This window comes from Tursiops truncatus, chromosome X (assembly GCF_011762595.2).
Source record: "Tursiops truncatus isolate mTurTru1 chromosome X, mTurTru1.mat.Y, whole genome shotgun sequence".
Taxonomy (NCBI): Eukaryota; Metazoa; Chordata; class Mammalia; order Artiodactyla; family Delphinidae; genus Tursiops; species Tursiops truncatus.
The window spans coordinates 124,878,555-124,900,225 of NC_047055.1; the positions used below are offsets into that span (position 1 = coordinate 124,878,555).

The following is a 21,671-nucleotide window of genomic DNA, read 5'->3' on the forward strand; positions in this document are numbered from 1 at the left end:
GCCACAACGGTGAGAGGCCCGCGTACTGCAAAAAAAAAACAAAACAGTATTCAAGCAGATACTATACATTTTTGGGGGGGCTATTACAGCTTATGGGGTGGGGAGATGGAAGATGCAATAATTCTAGGAAAGTATGCCTTTTTATCCACCTTTAATTCCAGGAATATAAAAATGAGCTTAGACCATGATGGACTTGCCTATAGTAAATATAAAAAGTATAGTTGGTTGGGCTATTTGTGATAAAATAAGAAAATACCTTAGAATCACAGGTTATGAGGATTTGAAAGAAACTGAATAATCATTTGTATTCATTCATTTACACAGAAGGAAACTGAGTCACACAGAGGTCCAGTGATTTATCCCCAAACCACACAGCTGGACAGTACTTTTAAACACTATTCTGGAAATGAAGATTAAATACCTGAAAGTTCAGGATTTGATATCTGTATTTTTGCCAGTTTTATGAGAAGCATATGAAATCAGAGACATCATCAAAAACGTTAATCAAGCAAAGCACACAATCATTTTCAAACCTACTTTTCTCTATTTTGTGCCACAGCGATGGAAAAAGAGAAATCTCTGACGAAAAGAACTAGGGGAGGACACGGGGAAAAAACCCTCCAAAATTGAAAGCAAAACTTGTTACTTGAAACGCAGGTGTGTTTTTTTTGTTTTTTTTTCTGAGTTACTATGAAAGCAGCTTAGCTGCCTCTGATCCTCCTTGTCTCTTGATTCTTGATTATCTGTAAGAACCCAATGCCTCTGCCGTTTTTTGAAACGTTAGTTAATTGCACTTGTTAATTACACCTTGCCATGTTTCACACATTTGTAGGAAGGGATGAAACTTTTTTAGGGATGCTGTCTCCTCTCTCCCCATAGGATTTTCTTGTTGTTGTTTGTTTTTTGGTTTGTTTTTGGTGGCATTGGGTCTTTGTTACTGCGCATGGGCTTTCTCTAGTTGCTGCGAGCGGGGGGCTGCTCTTCATTGCGGTGCGTGGGCTCTAGGCACGTGGGCTTCAGTAGTTGTGGCATGTGGGCTCAGTAGTTGTGGCTCATGGGCTCAGTAGTTGTGGCTTGTGGGCTCTAGAGCGCAGGCTCAGTAGTTGTGGCACACGGGCTTAGTTGCTCCATGGGATGTGGGATCTTCCCGGACCAGGGCTCGAACCCATGTCTGCTGCATTGGCAGGCGGATTCTTAACCACTGGGCCACCAGGGAAGTCCCTCCCCATAGTGTTTTGTCCAAGATGAAAACTTTGTATCTTTCATCTCTGCAAACGCTAGTGGATTCTACTTCTCTGTTCATGTCTTTCTAGTCCGTTGAGATAGACTCAAGAGGAAAGAAACATCTACCATCCCCTAAATTTTAAAGACAGCCAAAGGGTCCTAGAGGCACAGAGCACCAGGAGCCCCTCTTTCTGGTGAACATAGGGGTCTTCCTCTGCATGGAGGGAGAGAAGGCAGAACAGGAAGGTCAGTCAACTCACAGGGGCTGGTCTGTGTCATTTCACCTTGAGGAGTTTCCAGGGCCATTGTTGACTCTCCAGTAGGGAGGTGACTCGGTAGAATGTGTATTTTTATGAGGATTCACCTGTATCCGAGGGCTGATCCAAAGGGAAACAGGCATTGGGATAAGGGGATGCTGACTTACCATGAACATACTATTCTACCTTATGCATCAACATGGTCCCCTCCTGACCCCCATGTTTTTGTTTTTTCTCTTTAAATATTTATTTATTTATTTTTTGGCTGCCTTGGGTCTTAGTTGTGGCACGTGGGCTTTTCGTTGCACCGCGTGGGCTTCTCTCTAGTGGTGGCACTGGGGCTCCAGAGCGCACAGGCTCATTTGTTGCAGTGCGCAGGTTCAGTAGTTGCCCCGGCATGTGGGATCTTAGTTCCCCGACCGGGGATCGAACCGGTGTCGCCTGCATTGCAAGACCGATTCTTAACCATTGGACCACCACGGAGGTCCCCATGACCCCCCGTATGTTTGGATAACGGTTTGTTGTAATGTGCGTCCAAGAAGCCTGGAGTGTTAGTGTCACACCTTTGTGCACCTGCTTTGTCATGGCCCTTTTATGCTCTTTTACTCTTACCCACCTAAGAACCTGAGCACAGAGCTAGGGTTACGTAAAGATCTCTGTGTCTGAGACCCGCTGTTTTTCCATTGATGCTTTAAAGTAAACACACTTGAGATGAATCCTTTCTCACTTCAGTAAGAAGCATTTTTTAAAAATTTTAACTATGTTGTTATTGCTTATATGGGGTTTTGATTCTGCAGGATGAAACAAGCTGATTTTTCCATTGGACAGAACATTTCAGGGTAGGAAGTTAGCGTCCCAGCCTCACTGAGATTATAATGCTCACTCCGATTCTTCCATGTTGATGAATTTCACAAAATAGAAACCTATTTTCTTTAGGACAGTTTTGCAATACAGGCAGACCTGGTTTCATTGTACTTCACAGATACTGTGGGGTTTTTTTTTTTGTTTTTTTTTTTTTACAAATTGAAGGTTTGTGGCAACCCTGTGTCGGGCAAGTCTCTCGGTACAATTTTTCCAACAGCATTTTTTTACTTTGTGTCTCTGTGTCATACTTTGGTAATTCACACAGTATTCCAGACTTTGTCATTATGACTGACTGTATGTGTGATGGTATCCATGACCCATGATCTTTGATGTTACTGCTATGGCTCGCTGAAGGCTCAGAGGATGGAGAGCATCTTTTAGCAGTAAGTTATTTTAAAATTAAGGTCTGTACATTATTTTTAAAGACATAATGCTGTCTCACACTCAATAGACTACAGTGTAGTATAAGTATCACTTTTATATGCCCTGGGAAACCAAAACATTTGTGTGACCTGCTTTACACAAATGGTCTAGAACTGAACCTGCAGTGTCTCTGAGGTATGCCTGTACTGTTTTCATTTTTAAAAATAAGCTTAATTAAAAATAGTTCTAGATGTACAAAACAGCCTGTAAAGAAAGTACAGAGAGTGCCTGTGTACCCCATATCCTCTTAATGTCTTCTTTTACCACGGGACATCTGTTGGAACTAAGGAACCAGCGCTGGCACAATACTTTTAAGTAAGCCCCAGACTTGATGGGATTTTCACCAGTTTTGACCGAATGCTCCCTTTTTGTCGTGGAATCGCCTCCAGCACAACACGGTGCATTTAGCCGTCATGTTTCCCTCTTCTCCTCTGTTCTGTGACCTTGTTTTCCATGATTTTAATAGTTTTGCGATATTATGTAGGAAGTCTCCCAGTTGCAGTTTGTGTGATGTTTTAGGCTGGGGTACATTTCTGGAGGAGGGAACCCGCAAAAGTCAGCTGCCTTTCTCATCCTGTCAAGGGCACAGCCTCTCAACATGTTGATGTTGAACTTGATCCCCTGGCCGAGGTAGTGGGTTTTTCCACTGTGGACTCACACCACCCCCCTCACCTTTTCATAGTCTGTTCTTCGGAAGCCAGTCATTTAAAGTGCCTCAAGGTGGGGAGGTGGGGCGATTCAGCTGCATGTCTTGGATGATGGAGTATTGACGTCAGGTATTTAGAATTCCTCTGAAAGGGAGATCTGTCCCTTCTCCCTCATTCATTTATTGATTCATTAACTCATTCCTTTATATCTGTCGGGACTCATGGATATTCATGGTATACTTGGGATACTAACTACATCGTAGGATTACAATCCAGTACTGTGTTGCTGTTACTCTGTTGGTTACTTACTGTACTTTGTTGCTATCGCTTGGACACCTAAGAGTCTTTTCATTTTGATAGTTGCTAAGTGATGCTCCGTTGTAGAAGGACTAGAGGAAAACTCCCATCCAGGGTTTGGACGTGGAAGGAGGATTCTATTCTTGGAAGATCTGGGACAGCAAACGTGACTCTGCTGTTTGCTTGAGGCTCTCGCTTGTGTGGGTCAGCTCTGCTCAGCCCGCTGGACTGGGGGCTATTCAGCTTACAGGACGGCCGCCTTCCATCTGGAAACCCCAGCGGACTGGCAGAGTCCACAGTGTTTTGCACGGTCCCTCATTGCATTAACCTGTAGCCCTCCTGGGCAGCAAGCAAGGCGCCCTTTCTGCAGCTTCAGAGTGGCCTGGGGTTCACGTCTTCTCACAGCTCGTCCGAATATTTTTCTGTCAAAAGGCATAAAGCTGAGGGAACATATTCCGGACCAGATTTCCACTGGCACCCCGTGGAGGTTAGGTTCCGAAATGCCCATAGGCGCGTGGCCGTCTTTTCACCATGATCGATATTTTAAAAAGTGATCTCATCCTCTTAACACTATGGTGTGGGTTTTAATATAAAATTTTAATATGCACACAGGTGGTTATCGCTTAAGGGTATCTTCAGAAGCCTTCTCTTTTGAATTCTGTGGGTCCATTTTATGAATAAGTCATCAAAGCACACTGTAGCCTTTTCAAGGAGATTTTAAGGACAGTGTGATTTTCTTTACGAAGAAGGGATGAAGAGTGTTATAGGAATATAGAAGTTTGGGGGAAAAAAATGTAAACATCAATCTTCATTCCATAAACCAGTGGTTAAACACTAAACAACTTGTGTAATTTCTCTCAGAATTTTTCATACATTTTAATATTTTAATTATCTGAATATTTTAATATTTTAGTTATCTGTCTATATGTACATCTTTGTATGTGTGTATAAATACATGTGTATATATATGCATGTATATTCCATCAGTATCTATGTATCTGTATCATCTATATCAATCTATATCATAACCATATCATGTCTGTAACTGTTACTTATATCATGTTGTTCCTACCTGTATTTATGTCTGAATTACATCCATATTTCTATCTCTATCCATATCTTTATTTAGGCACATACTATATATCTATTGGGTTGGCCGTAAGATGATATGGAAAAACCCAAACGAACTTTTTGGCCAACCCAATATATCTATGCCACTCTGAACTTTACATTTCCCAAAATATTGTAGCAAAAGCCTCTTTAGGATTGGCGCAAATCTTCATAAGTATTATTTTTCATGATTAATTATCTCAGGAGGTTATGTCTTAAATCATTTATTTTCTCTTCCATTATAGGTTATTACAAATATTGAATATAGTTCCCTGTGCTATAGTAGGTCCTTGTTGTTTATTTTACGTATAGTGGTTTGTATCTGCTTAATTCCATACTGCTAATTTATCTGTCCCCCCACTTTCCCCTTTGGTAACTCATAAGTTTGTTTTCTATGTCTGTGAGTCTGTTTCTGGTTTGTATGTAAATTCATTTGTACAGCTTTTTAGATTCCACGTGTAAGTGATGTCATATAATATTTGTGTGTCTCTGTCTGACTTACTTCACTTAGTATGATCATCTCTAGGTCCGTCCACGTTACTGCAAGTGGCACGATTTCATTCTTTTTTATGGCTGAGTAGTATTCCATTGTATATATGTACCACATCTTCTTTATCCATTCATCTGTTGATGGACACTTAGGTTGCTGCCATGTCTTGGCTATTATAAATAGTGCTGCTATGAACATTGGGGTGCATGTATCATTTCGAATGAGGGTGTATGTCACTTCCGGATATATGCCCGGGAGTGAGATTGCAGGATCATTTGGTAGCTGTATTTTCAGTTTTTTAAGGACCCTCCATACTGTTCTCCATAGTGGCTGCACCAGTTTACAGCCCCACCAGTCGTGTAGGTGGGTTCCCTTTTCTCCACACCCTCTCCAGCATTTTGTACACTTTTTGATGAAGGCCATTCTGACCTGTGTGAGGTGGTATCTCATTGTGGTTTTCATTTGCGTTTCTTTAATAATTAACGATGTCGAGCATCTTTTCGTGTGCCTGTTGGCCATCTGTATGTCTTCTGTGGAGAAAAGTTTGTTTAGATCTTCTGCCCGTTTTTTGATTGGGTTGTTTGTTTTTCTGTTATTGAGTTGTATGAGCTGTTTATCTCGGAAAATAAGCTCTTGTCAGTCACATCATTTGCAGATGTTTTCTCCAGTTCTGTAGGTTGCCGTTTCATTTTGTCTGTGGTTTCCTTTGCTGTGCAAAAGCTTTGAAGTGTGATTAGTTTCCATTTGTTTATTGTTGCTTTTATTTATTTTGATTTCGGAGACTGACCAGAGAAAACATCGCTACAGTTTATGTTTATGTCAGAGAATGTTGTGCCTATGTTTTTTTTTTCCTGGGAGTTTTATGGTGTCATGTCTTAAATTTAAGTCTTTAAGCCATTTTAAGTTTATTTTTGTGTATGGTGTGAGTGAGTGTTCTAACTTCATTGATTTATATGCAGTTTCCTTATTTTTTGACAGGTTTATATAGTTTTGCACCTATAACTTATTTTCAAAGCCATCTATATCAATCCCACATTCTTCATCAAAGGGGCATTACTTATTTTGTAGATTCGTGTATATTGTTTTGATTCGTAAACATTTTTTCTTTTGTCTTTTTTTTAAGAAAAAACTTTTGTGTGTTCTTGAAATCTTATGGAATCTTTTAATGTGGAAGATTTCAAGTACTTGCAAGAAATAAAGGAAAGGAAATGGAATAATGAATCCCATGTACCCATCACTCACCCTTAACAATTATGAATGCCTAACCTAAGCGTTCCTATTTAAGCCCATCCTTTTCCCCCCTTCTCATTATGGCACTGTGTAATTCATCTCACGATGTCAGTATATTGCTTTAAAATAAAAGAAGTAATTTCTTCCCACATAGCCGTTGTATCTTTACCACTCCTAAAATTATCAACAATTCCTCAGTATCACCATCAAGTCGTAAAAGTCAAAGATGATTTTTTTTTTTCTTACTAGTTTGCTAGCTCACCCGAGGTCTGTGCATCGCAGTAGGTTGATTTATCTTTCGAGTTTCTTTTCATGAGCTTGTGTCCCTCTCCATCATTTTCATGCAAATTCTTCCTGAAGGAACTGCTCTTTCTTTTTACTCTCTATGAAAGTAGGTTATAGATTCAGCAAAATGGAGTACTCAAGTTATTTTTAAAAGAACCTGAGTGTTTTCCGTAACACTTGGTCTTAGCTTACCAGCTCCTTAGGGAGGAAGCCTGCCTTACGTGAGGCTGTGCTGTCCCCAGAAGGAAAGCTGTGTAAATATGGCCAGGTGTGTGTGTGTGCCCTCTGGGCTTACTGGACCTCATTTAATCTGGTACCCATAGTACTGAGGACAGGCAAAGATGGAGAGAGGGGGAGGGTAACCTTTGTTCCATCATTACACAGGCGCACACACACACACCCCCCTGCAATTTTTTCCCCTTTGCCAACTCATACTTAACGGAGTTATATCAGTTTGATCGAAGTCCGTGTTACGTATCACATTTACAAAAATAAAGACTAAGCAGTAGCAACCTAATCTACACAATTATAGTTGGACATCATTCTCATGCTGCCATAGTTATGCCCCAGATTAAGACAGTTTAGGCGCAGGTGTCTGACCAAGATGGTCTCGCATCACTCTTGGTTTGTTTCATCCTTATTCCCCCCACCGTTTTATTGAGATATAATTGATACATAACGTAAGTGGAAGGTGTACTATGTGATGGTCTGATACACTTACATATTGTAAAATAATTACCGCCCTAGCATTAGCTAACACCCTGGTCGTGCTATATGATTACCACGTCTTTTGTTGTGGTGAGAACACTGAAGATCTACTCTCAACAGTTTTCAAATGTCTAAGACATTATTGTTAACTAGAACCACCATGCCGTACGTTAGACCCCAGGACTTATTCATCTTCTAACTGGAAGTTTGTGTCTTTTGACCACCATCTTCCCACTTCCTCAACCCCCCAGCCCCTGGCAACTACCGTTGTGCTCTTTGTTTCTAAGTTTATTTCATCCTTTAGCGCAATGGCATAGACCCTTTCGGTAAAAGACTGCATATTTGAGAAAAATGATACTAGATATTTAACTTATAGAGCAAAATAAAATGAATGACATATCAACCTTTCTAAAAAATGGTCTTGCCAGAAACAGCAAGATATGCCCTACACATATTTGTACGTTTGTGTGTGTGTGTGTGTGTGTGTGTGTGCGCACACGCACACGCTTCATAAACCCAAGTTCCCATAACATAGATTAGGGATGTTAAACCACCGTTGGTAGAAGATCATTGGAGTCTATTGCAGAAGGATGCTTTAGAGAATTTTGCCATCTAGTAGGTGCCGTGTGATATTTAAAATGTGATTTGATTTACTCAGATATGGCAGAATACACCTTTCTTATGAAAGATGTACGCACCTGGGTGCTCTTGATACTGGGGTGGCTAATTCGTTTTTGTAGGTGGCTGGCCTGTGCCTTGTCACATGCTTAGTCGTGTCCCTCAAGCCTCGAGGTGTCAGTGACACATCCGTCCCCTGGGGGTAAAAATGCATCAGAGTGAAGGACCTCTGTTGTAAAATGAGTTTTTACACAGGGAATTTCATTGTCTTTGGGATTCTGTTAGCCCATATGTGTGCTGGGTGTGATCAGAACACTTGGGCAAACTATTCCCCGTGAGAGGTAGTAACCGTATTATTTTGGAAGCTCTTTTCTCATACAGAGTCGACTTTGTGAATTGTGTCGGCTGTAATGAGGGTGATGTTTGGGGATAGTGATTATCGTGCACTTTATCACAGAGGAAGACGGAATTGATTTATGTAAGGGAGAGCTTTCGAGCAAATAAAAACAGAAAACAAGAACAGAAAAATCCTCGATAGGTATCTTTCAGAGCAAAGGGCCGAGATAAATGCAGCTAGCTTATCTAAAATTGGGCAAAATCGCATTGCAGTTGGAAAGCTCAGTAGATGGGGAGACAGTATGTGAACGCTTGACGCCCGGAATGTGATTTGCAGTTCTATAGATGAGCACAAGTTGGTGAGCGCTGTCCGTTATTGAGAAGTTATTGACATCAGTGGAAACGGTAGAAACGTTCGGTGCAGAGAATTTCAGACTCCTTGAAAATGGTGTTATGTTTTCTGAACTGTTGCATTGATGGATTAAAATTAGATCCTTCGACATAAGAAGAGTTAATATTCTATGAGTGAATACAGGATGGATTTGTATGGAAGATTGTGTTTTTGAGAAATGTATTGTTAACATTAGAGACTCAGAGTTAATATCACTCACCCCAAAGAAGGCAGTGTAAGATTTGTCATAAATGACTGCATAATAGGTTGCTTTGTATTATTGTTTTAAATTTCAATAATAAATGAGCACCGTCTACATTTTTTATGATAAAAGGATTATGCAAAAACAGCGATTTTTATTCAGATGCCTTGCTTCATTTAAACTGCTGATATCAACTCCATGATTGTTCCTGAAAGAATGGATGAGGTACCCTAACTAATGACTAAGAGTTTGATTCTGTAAAATTAGATTGTGGAGATGTAGGCTGTTCTTTCTTCCTTACACATTTCTTCAGTATTTATGTTTGCTACAATGAATAGTATTTCATTGTATTCATTTCATAGTTCCTAAATAGAAATGTTTTACTTTTCCCTGTCTGCATTTTTAAGACTGGGTTATATGGTTGAGATGTTGATGCCATGTCTACTACCATGTTCAAATTAATCAATGGAACAGACTTAAAATAAGTGTCTGCTCCACAAGGAAAGAGGTGAAGAAGCTGGGCTCCAGGAAAGTACAACGAGACAAGGACAAGTGAATTTATTATGCACTTATTGCAAAGAGCTTTTGATGCCTGTACGTATGTGGTTCCCACGTGCAATCTGGTGACAGTTATCCTGACATTTCTCGTGGATACATGTGTGGATGTGAATTCTGCAGAGAGCACACATTCTGGCTTCATGCAAACGTGTAGAAGGTGGGTTTTGTATAAAAAATACAGTAAGTACCTGGTTGAAGGTAAATACATCCAGCCAGTCATCAGAGTGTTCCTATTCCACAATTCAAAATGTGTGCGGGAGGTGCGGTGCGGGGAGGGAGGGAGGGAGGGAGGGAGGGAAGGAGAGGAGGAGAGAGAAAGAGAGAACTAGAGCAGTGTTCATGAATTTCTTTTCAGGTTTAACACTTAGAAACTAAAGCCAAAAATTCATGAGCCCGACCATCTCATTTTACAAATAAACCCAGTATGGTGGGTTGAACTGTGTTTCTCCAAGAGATGTGATGCATTGCTAACCCTGAGCACCTCAGAATGTGAGCTTGAAAGTACAGTCTTTGCAGATGTAACGAAGATGAGGTCGTCGAAGTGGGCTCTGATCCAATACGACTGGGGTCCTTTAAGAGGGAAAACTGCTGCGAGAGGACACAGGCACGCGTGGTGGGAGCCAGAGTGAAGGCAGGGTCACAGGGGGAGAAGACGGCTACGTGAGCGCTGAAGCAGAGACTGGAGGGACCCAGCTACATGCCAAGGAACACCAAGGATGGCCAGCAGCCACCTGAATCTAGAACAGACCAGGAGGGACCCTCCCCGGGAGCCTTCAAAAAGGCGGGAGACCCTGGGACACCTTGATTTAGGACTTCTGGCTTCTAGAATAAATTCCTGTTGTTTTAAACCATCAAGCCTGTGGCCCTTAGTTACAGCAGCCTGAGGAATCTCATACACCAGCATGCAAAGCTCTCTGTAGGATTTATCCAAACTGCCGCAGCCCGTTGGGGTAGAGCTGAGAAGTGCAGACCCCTCAGCCAGCTTTGTGCCTATTTTCAGCCTGGTCTTGTCTCTCCGATACATTCCTCCAGTCGGGGGGTTGGGTGCGGGGGGATACTTGTCTCCCACGATCACCTCCATTTCATCCAGATTTTAAGGATGCTGCCGCATCCTCTCACAGCATCACACCTGCTGAGACAGCATGGGATCCCCTTTTTTAATCACAGTTCTTGGAAGGGAAACAAGTTCCTGCCCCTCAACTGTAAAGTGAGTGGGTGGGGCCCATCTCCATGTCCTTTGCCATTCGAATTCCACCTGAATCGAGAGCCATGGTCATTGTAATTAAGCCTCTTGATGTGAATACAGCTCATTTTACACCATAATTAGAGAGCCCCCAGGCGTCAGGGAGTTTTCTCAGGAAACTTCTTTGTGACCTGGTGAAACGTCAGAGGCAAACTGGGAGGGGAGGGGGTTTGCAACTCAGAATTGTGTCATTTAAAACAAATGCATATTGGCATATACACACTACTCCGTATAAAATAGATAACTAATAAGGACCTACTGTGTAGCACAGGGAACTCTACTCAATACTCTGTCATAACCTATAGGAGAACAGAATCTGAAAAAGAATAGATACATGTCTATGTATAACTGATTCACTTCGCTGTACCCCTGAAAGTAACACACATTGTAAATCAGGTATACTCCAATAAAATAAAATTTAAAAAATACAGAGCAAATAAATAAATAAAAGGGAAAAAAATAAAGCGAATTCAGAGGGATGGACCTCTGAGTGACACGTGACCCGTCCAAAGCCTGGATCGTGAAGCATAGGGTGGCACTCACGTTAGAAAATCGAAATGGCACTAAAACTGAAACTGGAGGGAGGGACGATTCGTCGTATTTCGTCTTCGCCTCTTTTTCCGCTGTGTCTGGTGCTGGGGAAATACAGGGTCCCACGTCCGTTTGCCTCAGTATATCTTCCGCTTGTAGCTTTGCTTTGTAAACAGCTAAGCGAGAGAGCAAGCACTTTGTCTTTCCCCTGCTTGTGTGCACGGAGTGACATACTGTCCAGTTATTCAGGCCTCTCTTCTCTTCTCCCCGAGGAGGTATTTCTTGACCTTTATAAAGTGGCTGGACGGGAGCTTTAAAAACCTCCCAATGGGCATGAATGTCAGAACCTTTAGAAGCACGATCGTATGTTTAATACCCGGGGCACTGAGTGTCTGATGCCTGGCAGGCTCTGGACTTTCCGTGGTGGTCGGTAGGTAAGAGGGAGACACCAGCTCCGTCACGGATAACGTGGTCTGTTGGAGGAGCATGACGCTTCTCAGGTGATGACATACGTGCAGGTGACATCATTCCTCTAATGAAGGTAGCAGAGTCAGTGTGTACAGAGCCAGGAGAACGGGAAGGTCCCTGGTGGGGGATGCTGCCTTAGGTCTGGTTCGCGGGACGTCTTCGGAAGGAACTGAGACCACCAACTGGGAGGGTCTTGAAGGGATGGTGGGAGAGGGGAAGACTTGAGGGACAGAAGCAGGTAGGGTTCAGAGCAGGTGCTGAAAAAACCTAAGTGATGTGGATGAAAGAGTTGGCTTCTGGTCTCCTGGTTTTGCCTGATTGCTGTGTCCTTAGGTCCGTGGCCTGGGGATCAATTCCCATCCATTTCCTAATCTGATTTCAGATTATTCCTGGAAGAAGGCTTCAAGTCTTAAATCTTTATTGCCTTTGGAGCAGATGATGGAATGCAGGGTTTCTCCAAATTCAGCACCAGTAGCCCCTGGGAGGCTTCTTGAACACAGACCCCTGCGATCCACGCATCTGAGTTTCCGAGTCGCCAGATCAAAGGTGGGAGCCAATATGTTCCCACGTGAACTTGCTGCTGCTGGTGCAGGGGTCACACGGTGAGGACCGCTGCCTTCCAGTCCTTTCGGGTTGCGTGTCCACAGACATCCTGTTTGATTTTTGACGGCCACCTCCCACGTTGGTCTTTCCTGTTCGGAAGGTGGCATTAAAATCTCTGGGTCTCCTCGTTGGCTTTTGGCATTCAGGCTCGCTCTGGATTTACAGGTTATCTTTACGTTCTCAGGTCCCTGGACCGTTCAAGCCCACGCATATTTATTGGACGTCTGCCGTGTGCTGTGGACCGTGAGGGGTGTAAGGATTAATAATGACCACCATAAAACCTCATCAGAGGCTAGACGTTATTTATTCCTCCGTGGCCTCCAAATGCTTGGCTCGTAATTCAATACAGTAGAGGAGCTTGAAGACAGTGATTGTTTCCCGTTGCAGGGACCCGAGAGCACTTTCTGTCTTAAAGTTCTGGTCATTCTGGGCTGTGTGGAGCTCTTCCTCCTTCAGAGAGTGAGAAACTGAATAGAGTTTCTCACCTTTCATTTCTCACCATTCATTCATCCATCCATTCATTCATCGGATAGCCATGTGTTCACATCTTATTTGGAGAAGGTCACTGTGCTAGATACCAGAGAACATAGAAACACTGATAAAATTCAACCCCTGACCTGATCCCAGCAAGATCACGTTCTTAGTAGAGAAGACAAAATAATCCTTGAAAACACCTACACCACAAGGCAGGCACATCCTACATGCTGTGAGAAGGGAAAGCACACAGACCTTGGGAGTATAGAATCTTATCTTCCACTAGGAAACTGGTGTCACGTAGGACAGTTCCGTATTTGCCTATTGCCGCTTGAAGAATGACCCCAGACTGCCAGTGTGTCTTATCTCATACATTTTCTGTAAGTCAGGGATTCAACAGGTTCATAGCTGGGTGGTTCTGATGCAGGGCCTCTCAGGATGCTGCCGTCCACTTGCGGACCAGGGATGCAGTTCTTTGAAGGCATAAGAGAGCCTCACGTGTGTGACCATCAGCAGAGGGCTTCAGTTAGCTGTCCTGTGGACCTCACCTTAGGGCTGGTCACACGGCACTGGCAGTGGCTTTCTGGGCAGTGAGAGAAGGGAGGGTAAGACGGAGTGGCTGAGAGGAATCCTAGGACCCGCCGTAGTCTTTGATACCTTGGCCTTGGAAAAGACACATTATCCCTTCTGCCGCATGCTACCGGTCACACAGTCCAGACCAGGTACATTGGGGAAGGGGTCAACGGGAGGGTGTTGATACACCTTGGGAGCTTGGCTAGCACCAAAGCTTTTCCAAAGGAGACAGCTTGTGAGCTGCATCTCAGAGGATGGAGAGGAGTTTTTCAGAAGGGCAAAGGGGACAGTGGGTGAACACGTGGACGCAGCAAGTGTTGAGTGCAGGGATGGGCTGAGCGCGCTTTCAAGTGCCTGTTGTTGGGTACAGACAATTAAACTGAAATCAGAGCATTGTAGGTGGTGGAACCCAATGGTCAAGCCAATGGATGTTCTTCTGTAGGCTGTGGAGAGCCCTGTCAGGGCTTCAGCAGCGTGGAATCATTTATGGAACGCCACCTTGGTGCTGGTGAATATGATTGAGGCAGGGAGCAGTGTAGGTAGACATTGAAGACATCAGGCTAATAATGTACATTAAGATGGAATGATGGCAGACACTGCGGAAGCGGAGAAGCTTTCACATTCCCCAGAGGCGCTGGGAATATGGTGTTGACGGGACCTGGCCTCCTGTTGGACAGAGAACAAGCCAAGGAAGTAACTGTCGGAAGTTGGGGTGATATTTTAGGTACTTTAACAAAGGGAAGAGAGAAGGCTCGAAGCCAAGGAGGAGCTCATCGTTGTCAGATGCAATATCCTCACGTCGATGACACTGATGGGGAACGTGCTGTTTTTTGGTGATTAGAATGAAATGGATAGACTGTAAAAGATAATCATTATTTATTTATTTTAAATAAATTTATTTTTGGCTGCGTTGGGTCTTCGTTGCTGCACGCGGGCTTTCTCTAGTTGCAGCGAGCGGGGGCTACTGTTCGTTGCGGTGCGCGGGCTTCTCATTGCGGTGGCTTCTCTTGTTGCGGAGCACGGGCTCTAGGTGCGCGGGCTCAGTCGTTGTAGCTTACAGGCTCTAGAGCGTAGGCTCAGTAGTTGTGGCTCATGGGCTTAGTTGCCCCGTGCCGTGTGGGATCTTCCCGGACCAGGGCTCGAACTCGTGTCCCGTGCATTGGCAGGCTGATTCTTAACCACTGTGCCACCAGGGAAGTCCCAGATGATCATTTTTTAATCCTACCTATTCTCTCCCTCTCTCTTTTTCTTTTTCTTTTTTTTTTTTGGCCACGCTCTGCGGCACGTGGGATCTTAGTTCCCTGACCGGGGATCGAACCCACGCCCCCTGCAGTGGAAGTGCAGAGTCAACCACTGGACCCCCAGGAAAGTCCCTAATCCTACCTATTCTCTTGATAGTCTTTTCCTTTTGAAACTGGTCTGACATTTTCATTATCAAGACCTTCTCAGCGGCTCTAATCGTCTTTCCAAAATCCTGTTGGTGCCCTGACACATATGCCCTGAAGGGACTCTTAAGAAGAAACATTTCTTTATTTACCCTCACATCCCTTCTGCTTTCTTTTCAGACAGCACACCTGGACCCCATCAGTTGCCCTCTGGAGGGGCTGACCACTCAACAAGCCCTCTTCCTCCTTGGAGTTTCTCTGTAGCCTCTGATGTGTTCGTTGACCCTCCGCTAAGGGACTTCATCCTTCCTTGCATTCCAGAACTCTCCTCTCTGGCTTTCTTCTCCTGCCTCTCCATTCCTTTACTTAGCTTTTCTGAGTTCTTCAGTTCACGTTGCTCCTTAAGTTCCAGCTTCCAGACCATCCCGCATAGGTTTGGACCTACTCCTGGTTAACAGTGCCTTCCACCCCGGAGACCGCCACGTCTCTACCTTTTGCTCTTGTATTCCCCTCTCCCATACTGCTTGGGGAAAACTCTCCTGAGATTCTTTTACTCATAGAGTCGACAATACTTCTGACAACAGATGCGTGTGGTGTTCCCCCCTCCCCCACGGGTCCCCGCACACCAAGCTCTTCTCTGTGACACCAGCTGGGTGTCCTGTGATTCAATTCAGTCTGACACTAATATGGAGTTCGTACAGACTCCACAGATGAAGGACTCACAGGATGGCCCCCCGCTACCCACACTTCAGAAGCCAAGTGCAGGCAGTGGGTCCCCAGCTTACCCACAACTTTCCTCTCACTTGGCTATACCTCGGAGAGTCTCATAACTTCCTCCTTGGATTCCATCGTTCGCTGGAACAGTTCACGGCGCTCAGGGAAACGTTTCCTTAACGCTTTCCCGGTTATTTCATAATAAAGGCTAGGACACAGGATACAGATGAACGGCCAGATGAAGAGATCCAGAAAGCCAGCTGTGGAAGGAGCCTGACGGCAGGAGCTCCTGTCCTCGCGGAGTTGGGGTGCACCAGCCTCTCCGCGTGGGGATGTGTTCCCCAAGTAGGAAGCTCCCTGAACTCTGGGGATTTTCATGGACGCTTCGTCACGTGGGCTTTACCGATCATGGACTCAGCCTGCAGCCCATCTCCCTGTCCAGAGTGTGGACGGTGAGGCCGAAAGTTCCGGGCTTCTCACTATGGCTTGGACTCCGTGGTGCTCAGCCCCCATCCTGAAGCCACCCAGGACCCCACCAGGAGTCATCTCATTAGAACAAAACACACTCCTGTCGCCCAGGAAATTCCAAGGGACTTAGGAGCTCTGAGTCAGGAACCAGAGGCAAAGACCAAATAGTAGAACAAAAGATGCTGCTAGTGTTCTTGTCACTTGGGAAATTACAAGGGTCTTAGGAGCTCCGTGCTAGAACAGGGGGCAGGACTTGTACGTATATTTTCCACTATTTCACACATAACCACCCTTTGTCTATCACATGGGGCCACGATTCTGTTCCACTCACTCACTTTTTTTTTTTTTTTTGCGGTACACGGGCCTCTCACTGTTGTGGCCTCTCCCGTTGCGGAGCACAGGCTCCGGACGCGCAGGCGCAGCGGCCATGGCTCAGGGGCCCGGCCGCTCCGCGGCACATGGGATCCTCCCGGACTGGGGCACGAACCTCTGTCCTCTGCGTCGGCAGGCGGACTCTCAACCACTGCGCCACCAGGGAAGCCCTCCACTCACTCACTTTGACACGCATTATTGGCAGTCCTCTCTGGTACTCACCAGTTTCCACCAGAGGAGCCAGACCACCTGATACTTCCTAGCTGTGTGAATTGCAGTAGCTGATATTTTCACGTTTCTGTTTTCTCCTCTGTTAAGAGGGTTATACGAGAGTACCTGCCTCTAGAGATGTTTGCAAAATAAGTTAATGAAGCATCGAATGTGCCTTAAAATAGAGGCACACAGCCACTAGGGGCAGGCTTTTCAGATCATTTATCTTTGACCTTATGTTCCTCCTTGTCAGCCTAAAATATTTCACAAAGAATGGCTTCCTATTATGCTTAGCATTCACTCCAGATTCCTTGCAGTGACCTGTCTGGCTTTGCACAGAATGAGCTTCCTACCTACCTGCAAGCTCCACCCTGCAGTGTTCTCTGACGACTGCGCTGCTGGTCTACCAGTTGTCGTTCGGTTTCCAACTAAGCAAATTAGGACACGGCCTGTGCCACTCCCCCTGCCCTCTTCCCACTCCGAGTGGGCTGCATGCTCTGTCCTTTTCCTATTTCATCTGCTGTTTACTTCCTTCTCTGTGCTCACCCACACTCGACTGCATTTTTCCTTTTTGACCACGCGTGGTGTGTGTTTAAATGTTTTTCGGCTTTTCCTTAAAACGTGTGTTTCATGAGTCCAGCCTAGATGGGGTACTCATTGGGTATTTGTTGAAGAAATGAGCAGTTGTGAGGCAGTCTATAAATATTCATTGAGGGAATGAGAATATCAAATCTTGCGTGTTAGCAAGTGTTAGCACCCGAGGCATCACAGTTTTTTGAGACATGTAGCCAAGGCAGAGAGACTGAGAGAACACCTTTGATTATTGAATCAGTTTGTGGTCGGAGGAGCTGGTCTTTCATCTACGGGAAGATGGGCTCTTCCTTGATGGTTCAGGTTGGTTATAGGCTAGCATGATTTACTGAAATATATGGGTCGTTCAACGTACGTACGTGATTTGTTTCTAAATGCCTATTTATCTTTTAAAATCTTCGCCAGTATCCACATCCCTAGAATTTGTACACATTTTTTTTCTGTATTTTTTTCTTTTAAAGACAGTGTCATAGAAAAGTTTCCCATTCTAGTCCATGCCTAGAAAATTTCGAGGCATACATTTTAGGAATGTTCAGGATTTTGGACTTTGACTAGTTAAGTCTTACATGAAAGCTGTAAATATACTCTGTGGCGCTGTTTGTTTCCACTGTTCACTGGATGATGACATTAGTACTTTTTAATTTTGTTGTAAAGATTTGCATCAAAATTAGAAACGTGGACAGGAAATGAATTTCTTGAGAGTTCATCCGAATTCTGGGGTGATTCGGGAGGAGTAGAACTGTGTAAAGTTGATTATCTGTATTTTCAGTTACTCACTTTAACTTCTGAGGAAAATTTTTCTCTGTTTTTCTCCACCCCCCGGATTTTCCTAATGCTAAAAATTAAACAATTTGAGCATTGCATAAAATTGGGAGCAAATCCAAGACAGAAAACAGATGTTTTATTAAATATGCATCTTCTCAAAAATGAATGTGGTTTGGAAGATTGTTCTGTTTGAGAGAAAGATAAAGTCTGGGTTAGATAAATTTGGGTGCAAGTTCAAGTGATTTATATTAATTGGAACATTTATATATACTCTAGACATATCCAGGACAACCCTGCTAAAAACCTACCGATAAGTCCTCTTCCCATCTGAGCGTGCATTTTATTTTATTTTTTTAGCTACTCAAGAACGTCTATCAAAATTAAACTTATTTCTCCCATTTTTCTTTTAGAAACTTAGCAGGTCATTGTGACTCAAAAGACAACTAAATAAATGATGAATGATAGTAGTTTTATTTTTTTTTTTAAGTTAAAATACCTCTGAAATATCTTTAGGTTTTAAAAAGAAGTTTAGATTTTCGTGTATGTGTGTGCAGGGCTAGATGCAGACCCTGGTCATGAGTGCTGTCGAAACCTTGGGACCCCTTAGGTGTAATCCTGGCACAGACTTCGTGAGGACCCTGGAGAGTCTAGTGTAGCTACCATCTCCTTCTTTCCCCATGACAAACGTGGGCCTCCTCTCTCTCCTCCTTCAAAGCCATCTTCCATGCCATATGCTAAGAGTTTCCCAGAGCTGCTACCTCTTCTGAGCATGGCCCTCTCTATTCCTTTATCTCTGGATACCGGAGCTCCTGCAATTATATCTAAGTCCTCGCCTTGAAGACGTTTTCCGCCAGGAGACTGCAAGCTCCTTGAGAACAAGGACTGTGCCACATTCATCTCTGGAATTTCTTTTCTATCCTCATACCTTGTGCACAGCCTGTGTTCAACGCACATTCGCGAAGTGAAATATCTTAGGATTTCTAGACAGAGTTTACTGTACATTATTTAGGTACCAGAGAATAAAATCATATTCGTAACCTATTGAAGAGTCCTAACTCCGTCAGTGTCCTCCTTTATGAAAATATTTATACACTTTCACCTTATGTTCTAGGTATCTGTTTGACCTCCTACCCAGGGCGAATTGGAATGGCTGTGAGTGTCTCTATGAAACCCCAAGTCTTTAGTTGTAAAGGTGAACTTATACGGAGAGGTTTCTTTGAAACATTGTCGTAGCGTGGAATAGATCATTCTTAGCTTCTACGTCCGATATTCCGCCAAAGGTCTGTATGCTTTGACTAGTGTATTCTCTGTATGGTAAAATTCCAATAAAATAACATAGGATATTTATGGTAATGCTTGCTAATATATTGGTAACTCATAAATATTGGTTTGCCTTGAGTATTTAATATCTGTCATCTCAGGCAATATTTGTTTTTACAAGAAGCTTTTATAGATGAGTCGATAACATACTAAGTATAGCGTAAGTCTTCACAAATGGTCTGTATACGGTAGGGTGTAGTTTCACATGAAGACAAATCATAAAATGTAATTTCTTATTAAGTTCCGAATAATCAGCTGTCTGTCATCATATTTATCTGTCTTCAGGACTTCTGTAGTAGGTCATCCAGCCCAGATTTACTGGTAACATCAATAGTGTTTTAATCTAGAGAACGGAGCCTTTAACCTTTGAAATATCTTATTAGCCACACGACTCTATCTTATAACTTAGCTTCCGATACATGAAGCAAAGCTTATTATTACCTCATGGACCCCCATGAATCATGTAGCAGAAAACAAATGAGAAAAATGAACACGTGATTACTTGAACATAGGTCAATGTTAGCGATCAGCGTTCTGCTTAGATAACAGAGTCATGAGCAGCAAAATGCCGTAATAGGCGGGCGTAATAAATGGTCATTGCCCTTCTCTGACCCTTTGGTGTTTGGAGGTTTCTACTAGCAAAAGCCGTCTGGGAGAATGTTATGTTGTAAATTCACACATGTGGGGCTATCCTTCGAGAAGAAATAATAATAAAAAAAAAATTAGAATGTATTTCGCCTTGCATAGCAGGAAAAATAGTAGAATTGTTACCAAACACAGATTCGTCTGCCCTATGCACAGTGAGGCCAAACAAACCGAAACTTCGGAGTTTGGAGCAGACAGAGGTTTACTGCAGGGCCATGAAAGGAGCCAGGTGGCTTCTCTCCAAAAAACCCACAACTTTTGGCAACCCATTTTTAAAGGCCCGGTGAGGGAGGGGCATCCCAGGGTGTGTGTGTTCAGCTCCTGCACAGTTCTCCGACTAGTTGATGATGAGGTCACAGGGCAGTGTCACAGGGGCGCCGGTTGGTCTGGGGGCTGTGTGCTAGTGGTCATCAGATAGTTAATTTCTTCCATGTGGTGGTTTTTAGCATCTGAAAAAACTCAGGAAATAGGCATGAGATACACTAGGCACTTCAGAGAGGAGCTGCAGCAGGAGATGTGGGGGAGGGGTCTCTGTCCCGGGAAGGACCCCTAGGGTCCTGCTGGGTTCCGGAATCTGGGTTGATGGTAGTGACCAGGGCCCAGTGAGAGAAGTGGAGTTGGTGAGATAGGCAAGCAGGGTGGATGGAATCATTCCTGACATGTGAATTAAACCCTACAGGATGTGAATATTTTGTTCCATCAGTATCAGATTTGCAAAAAAAAAAAAAAAAAAAAAAAAAGGAAACTCATGCACATACTAGTTACTGAATGTTTCTCTCTCCCTTGTGCACCTAAAAACCACATACACGAAATCCAGCAAGCCAAGAGGCAAAGGAAAACTCACCCTAAGATAATAATTCAAATACATGTTTCTCAACACTGTCCCAAGGCAGAAAAGAGTCATCTACCAGACATAACTCGCTAATTTCTGTAGACCTCTCCTGACACACACCTAGTTAACTTTGCAGCTGTGAATTTGACAATTACCTGTGGGTGTGAACCAAATATGACCTCTGATGAAGTGAAACAGAAACAGAGCCGATTTCGAAGTTGGGATATTAATCATGCAGTGTTAGAATAGCTAATTTACGTGTTTGCTGTATGCATCACTCATGCAGTGAGGCTGTCTTTGGTCCTGATACCAAATAACCTTTTTGTCCCTGATGAAAACTGCGTCAGGTGTAGATTCCCACAGCCTGGGGACTGAGCGTGGGGAAGAGAAAAGATATTAGTGGCTCCACCTGAGACGACGTGGGCTGATCGCCGACCTACCTGCTTTGAGCCCTACCCCACTCTTGAGAGCTCTGTGTGATCTTGGCCAGTTCGCTAATACCTCCCGGATTTCGCTTTTTTAAAACAATGGAGATAACGCTCGCTCTTGTGCTCACTGAGAAGATTAAAAAGAGTCTGTATGGGAATTACCTGGCGGTCCAGTGGTTAGGACTCAGCGCTTTCACTGCTGGGGGCCCTGGGTGCCATCCTTGATCCGGGAACTACGATCCCGCAAGCCATGCTGTGTAGCCAAATAAATCAATATATAAGTAGAGAGTCCATGTATAAAACGGTATGTTAAAGGGTGACACACCATATACATGTTACCTGTTATAACAATTCCGATTCTATTTGGACGAGGAGGCGGCTTGATTCTGTGAAAAGCGTGTGGTCTTTG

At 43.8% G+C, this 21,671-nt stretch overlaps 1 protein-coding gene across 8 annotated transcripts in view; it reads left to right on the forward strand.

Annotated features, from left to right (window-relative positions):
- Nucleotides 1–21,671, forward strand: part of LOC117310287 (neuroligin-4, X-linked-like) — a 345,163-nt gene that overhangs the window by 15,849 nt on the left and 307,643 nt on the right. For 3 of the 8 annotated variants that reach the window (XM_033849539.2, XM_033849534.2, XM_033849541.2), the window contains exon 2: nucleotides 19,149–19,317. The exons of the other annotated variants lie outside the window; for them this stretch is intronic. The gene's annotated coding sequence lies outside the window, so the exon portion shown is untranslated. The remainder of the gene's footprint in view (nucleotides 1–19,148; nucleotides 19,318–21,671) is intronic. 8 annotated transcript variants of the gene reach the window in all.